This window comes from Brassica oleracea, chromosome C5 (genome assembly GCF_000695525.1).
Source record: "Brassica oleracea var. oleracea cultivar TO1000 chromosome C5, BOL, whole genome shotgun sequence".
In the NCBI taxonomy this organism is placed as follows: domain Eukaryota; kingdom Viridiplantae; phylum Streptophyta; class Magnoliopsida; order Brassicales; family Brassicaceae; genus Brassica; species Brassica oleracea.
This window is the reverse complement of record NC_027752.1, coordinates 39255052-39261607: the sequence shown is the minus strand read 5'-3', so window position 1 is coordinate 39261607 and position 6556 is coordinate 39255052.

The window sequence follows — 6556 nt, the reverse complement described above, 5'->3', positions numbered from 1 at the left end:
TAGTCATCCCCTACATGTTTTTTTTTTGTGAGACTAGCTTCTTGTATGCATGCAAAGTCTTGAGTTTCAGTTTTGGTTTTTGTTGTTGCGTAGATCTCTCAACTAGTACTACCATGTTCATAATCAGTTTCCCCATGATGATACCAAATTTTGTAACTTCGTGTAAACCCACTCAAATATAGATGAGTCCAAACATCCCACTCTTTAATAACCTTTCTATTTTTACAATTAGAGCAAGGACATCTTAACATACCTGTTTTTGCTTCCGGTTGTCGGTGAACTAACCCCATGAATTCGGTTATACCTCGTTGGTATTCTTCCGTAAGCAATCTCGTGTTCGGATCCAAATGAGGTCGATCGATCCAAGAACGAAAATAATTTGAAGAAGACATGTTTTTTATGAATCAAATTCGTGTGTAAAGAGAGTAAGAGGGAGGATGAAGATATGGAGTGAATGAAGAGGAAGAGGGGTGCTTGTATTTATAGTTGAAATCCTGCCGACAGACCGAGGAAATTCTGACGGAATTCCGACGGAAACGGCTAGTTCGTCGAAATTTCCTCAGAATTTTGTAAAATCCCCCAACGGCTCTCCAACGGCTATAATATTTCCTCAGAATTCATCGGTTTTTTCCGAGGAACACATTTTTCCTCGGAATTTCCTCGGAATATTCCGACGGATTGATATTTCCTCGGAATTCCGTCGGTATATTCCGAGGAAATTCCTCGGTATATTCCGAGGATTTCATTTTCCGTCGGAATGTCCGTCAGAATACCACTGTTTTCTTGTAGTGAACATGGGATGCTGCATTAGGCAAAGCCGATCATTTTACATTTACATTTCATTTGTCATTGTTTATTTAGGTGATAGCTAACGAGAGTTCAAGAGACGTTTATGTTTCTCTACATCATTGTCGATTACCGTGATAACTAACAAGACAAACTGGTATGGTTGATTTGGCTAAGAAAACAGGTTTAAATTCTCTCACCGATCTTCATATGAATTACAAATTATGCACGCAGACGTAGTAATCAAACTGCTATAGAGCAGCTGAGCCAAGCTAGCACAAGCGGGATAAACCAACGGAGTCCATGAAAATAAGTTTGGAAAAAGTTACCGTATTGCTTCATTAAAATAAGTTATCATACTATAGATATCATACGTACTGCTTCATTAAAATAAGTTATATTACGTGCATGATGCTCCTTTTTTCTTTTCTTTTGCATATTCTTGTTTTCGCCAACCGGGTTGCCAGAATAGATCGAATAATTAAAATGTTCTAACAGTTGAAATTCAAGTTAATTTTCTGAAGAGAAAATAGTTCGGCGGTGTGTGAGGGGGGGGGACTTGGGACTAATCCTGGAGTGCGGTGAAATACTAAGAATATTTAAATAAAAATATCGACCATTGACGAAGTGTCGGTGTTCTGTGTTCACATATGCGGGCTGCCCCGTATCCTAGCGAAGTTCATTTCTTAAATCTTTTTTTTTTTGGTCTATCTTTTTTTCTTAAATCTTATCAAAATGTCAGTGACATTTCTTTTCTTTGTAATTTTGTATATATAATGTGCAACATTATCTAGACCGAAAAAGAATACTCTTTTTATATTTAGGGATAACAATTTCCAAAACTATAGTTTTCATATCGCACCATTGAACATCGACCAAAAGAAAACGCACCTTTTTGTGTTCAACGTGATATTTTAGATCTCATGCAGATTTCTTTAAGGTATGTACTATGGTGGAGAGAATATCCAAGTTGGAAATATATAAGAGATTTGAATAATATATAAGAGATTTGGGCCAATCTACTAATCGCCAATTGATTTTAAGTTAGAAGCTCAGGAAACTTGTCATGATAGCGGGTTCAACACCCTGACCTACTAACCCGTCCCGAACAATGGCCCGGTCATCTCATTAGCTGATGACCCAAAGAAAGTTCAGTTCCGCCGAGATTGCTAGAAAATAAAGCATTGTCTCGGAGGGGGTATGATGAATTATGTGAGATTAATGGTTATACGCACTATTATCTCGAGGGATGGTGTTAGAGAGAAGATCTCACATTGAAAATATGTAAGAGACTTGAGTAATATATAAGGGACTTGGGCGAATCCACTAATCGCCAATTGGTTTTAAATTGGAAGCCCATGAAACTTGTCATGGTATCAGAGCGGGCCCAACACCCTACCCATTAATCCATCCCGGACAATGGCCCGATCATCCCATTAGCTGATGGCCCATAGAAGGCACAGTTCCGCCGAGATTGCTAGAAAATAAAGCATTGTCTCGGAGGGGATATGATGGATTCTGCGAAATTACCGGTTATACGCACCATTATCTTGAGGGAGGGTGTTGGAGAGAAGATCCCGCATTGAAAATATGTGAGAGACTTGAGTAATATATAAGAGACTTGGGCCATTCCAGTAATTGATTTTAAGTTGTAAGTCCATGAAACCTGTCATGATATCAAAGCGGGCCCAACACCCTGACCCATTAATCCGGCCCGGACAGTGGTCCGATCATCCCATTATCAAGAAATATTTTATTTTTCTCAAGGATAAAAAAGAATATGAAATTGAAATCGAGACTAAACCCTATTATTTTTTTGTCTAAGCGTAGGAGATTACTGAAAATATTGTACCGGCGCTATAATATTGTTACTTTGTAAGCGTAAAATAAATAAATAATATCCGTCAAACTCTAAACAACATTAGAAATAATCTAAAAAGGGCATGTTCGTTTCTCCATTTGTCATCTCCATCCAACTGCTTCATCCAACTGCTCCATCTAGATGATCCATCCAGATTTTAGGAGATGTTCGTTTCTCTATCCAGATGAGCCATCTAGATGAGTCATTTGGATGGATTTTATGTTCGTTTCTTGTTTTTCATTTCCATCCATATGAGTGTAATAAACAAATTACAAATATACTCTTGTTTTGATCTAATGATATGTTTGATATTAATTTTAACTATACAAATTTTTTTATTTAGTCTAAAATATATTTACACTGAAATTATTTTAAAATTAGCATTTTGACATTTATAAATTTTTATTTCATATAAATTTATTTATTTTTATTTAAATTTGCATTAAAATAAACTACAACTATAACTTTTAATAAAACTCATAATACAAACTCAAATTTGAATAAACTTCTAAGCAACTCAAAGTGGAAATTCAAAGTGGAAACTCAAAATTTTATAAACCTAAAATTTGAAAGATGAAATCAATGGTAAGAGCATCATGGACTCAAATTTTGCAGTTTCAGAGCAAAATATGTTTTTGTGATTTTAGCGGGAAAACACGTTTTTAAGGTTTTGGCAGGAAAACACGTTTTGCGATTTTGGCGGAAAATACGTTTTTGTGATTTTGGTGGGAAAACGCATTTTCACGGTTTTAGCGGGAAAACGTAATTTTACAGTTTTGGCGGAAAATACATTTTTGCGGTTTTGGCGGGAAACCCTGTTTTTACGGTTTTGGCAGGAAAATGCGCTTTTATGGTTTTGGCGAGAAACCACATTTTTGCGGTTTTGGCGGAAAAACACGTTTTTGCGGTTTTGGTGTGAAACGTAATTTTACAATTTTGGCGGGAAAATGCGTTTTATGGTTTTGGCGAGAAAACGTGTTTTCACGGTTTTGGCAGGAAAACACGTTTTGCGGTTTTGGCGGGGAAACGTGTTTTTCGCAGTTTTGCGGAAAAATGCAATTTTACGGTTTTGGCGGGAGAACATATTTTTACGGTTTTTTGGGAAAATACATTTTGTGACTTTGGCGGGAAAAACGTTTTTGTAAGAATCCGTGTTTTTACGGTTTTGGCGGAAAAACGTGTTTTGCAGTTTTTGCGAAGAAACATGTTTTGATGTGAAAGTGCATTTTTGTGATTTTGACTGGAAAAATCTGCTTTGGCGATAAAGTTCATTTTTACGAGAAAATTACGATTTTAGCTAAAATTGTATTTTGTGGTTTTGGCGGAAAAATGCGTTTTGTGGTTTTGGTGGGAAAATGCGTTTTTGTGGTTTTGTCATTTTTCATTTTTCAGGAGTGACAAAATGATATTAGGTTTAAATTTGTAATTTGTTAATTACATGAGAGTATAATAAACATTATACCTTTTTGACAAACTTATCTCAATCCAGATGATCCAATTTGGATCAGCCAGCTGATTTTCAAAATTAAGCCTAAATTTTTAAAACTCATTCGGATGAGCCATCCAGATGACTTGTACATTTAATGCCTAAACGAACAAAACTCTCATCTTCATCCAGATGGTTCATCTGAACGGAGAAACGAATAGCCCGAGAGTCGTCAAGAGAATAGTTAACGAAGTAGCAACCTGATTAGTAGGTAGACGCGCGCAGCGCGACCTAACACGTCGTTGACTTGTAGCTCTACTCTCTCTCGACTTATTTTATCATTTATCCGTCATTTGTATATAAATTGTTATTACCTAACACTTGCTTGTCTTGACGTCAGAATTATCCAATAGTCAAATACCTATATAAGACTATAAGTTACCAATCTGTTTTGATTAATCGTGCAAATAAGTACATAACTACTTGTGAGTTGTGATAATTTTGCTTCAAGAGCATTATGATGTTTTTTTTTTTTTTTTTTCAAGAGCATTATGATGTTCTGTAGAGTATAAGTGATCATTTTATTTTTATCAATCGTGCATGTAAGTACATAATTATGTTTTTAATTATTATAGTGTAGGGCAGAGCCTACAAAACAAAACATACACATTACATATTTGTTCTGTCGTTTTATTATGCTCAATCCGTTTGACTTTGAACGAGGTTCATAACCTTGAAATTATATCTTCGGTGAAATCTTGGAAAAATCTCCTGAAAACTAAGACTTTGGGCTTACAATAAGCTAGCCCAACTTTTAAAGAATGCAAATTGAATATATTTAGGCCCATTTATGTCTTCTTCAAGACCCATATTTAATTTCCGGTAAGGAAGACAAACAAAAAACATACTCAACCTCCAACTATATTTCCCCACGGCCACGTGCCAAAAATCCACTGATTCATCAGTGACGTATAGTGCCTTCATCTTCACGTGACAACAGAAATTAATCCAGTGAGGCATCATTGAAGTATGCAACTCTTTTTATTTCAAACTACACAATCATATGTTAAAATCGAAAACTATATATAGAGATAATTGATTACTCCTTGGAAATATGAATTAATAATAATCTGAACAAAAACATCTATATATATAAAATTAACTTTCTCTCTTCTTATGACAAATGGCAGGAGATTTGATGACATGTGTCCCCATATATTTTTTGTTATTATATTTTAAATCCTTTTTTTACACTTTTACAATTTGTCTTAATACTTTTTAATTGTGCCATAAAATCTTTTTCACATTAACTATTATTATATGAAATTTTATAATCTATTTTATTGTTCAGTAAAATTGAAGATGAATAAAAAATATAATATAAATATATTTTAAATATTTTATTTATTCATAAATAAAAAATAACATAAACTTTTTTTTTTGATATTTTCTATTATTTTATGTACAAATTATAAATTTATTTGACTATTAAAAACTATAAAATAACTAAACTAAAAAAACTAGAGTACGATACATAATCTAAACCTAAATTTCTAAAATCACAAAGAAAAAGCAAAATACTATAGTAACACTAACTCAGTAAAAATCTGGAACACAAATGAACGCGATCAAGCACCAACCAAAAAAAAATGGGTCAGAAAGAGAATAATCAATGGAAGATAAAAGTCACCACGAAGCACGAAAACACATGCCTAGAGCACAACCACCAGCTAAGAGTTAAGAAGCACCTTACAAACAAACAACCACATACAAGGCGCTCATTGCCAACGAAGAATCACAAAGCTCTGAGTAGAAGATACCAAAGCTCCAAGAGACTAACTCCACACACCTATACCAATGGAAGCAGGAAAAAAAGAAAAACAACATAAATGAGAGAGAATGGAAGTTAACCACAAAGAAACCAAATCTCAAGTTTGAGACAATAAATAATCTTTCAAACCCACATAACATACACGAAGGAAAACACTATCCAAACCTGGAGTGGCAAACATGGCGAAAGAGAGAGCCACCGGAGATGCAGCCAGCGATGAAAAGTACAACGAGATGAGAGAACAAAGAGAGAAAAAGAGAGTACAAAAAATCAATAAACTGTGGAGCCATCCTCGATCTATGAAGAGAACGTAAAAGTCAAATCAGCAAAAACTAGATCTTAAAAATCAAGACGAGCAGTGACTATCAACGACAAGCCAACTACGAGGAAGACAACATTAAAGACAACTAAACTCTGACCAACCCAAGGAAATGTAGTTCCTAACATTAGCCAAATTTAAGGAACAAGAGAACAAATATTGATCAGAACAGCGTACAACATCATGAGAAACAACCGCACAACTGGGAACTCATAAACCTGATCTACAACAAATATTAGATAAACTTACAAGAGAAAAAGACGAGGAAAAACAAGAGAAACGAATGTGAGTCTTTTTCCGGTGATGGTAAGAAACACCGCACACTGGAAATGT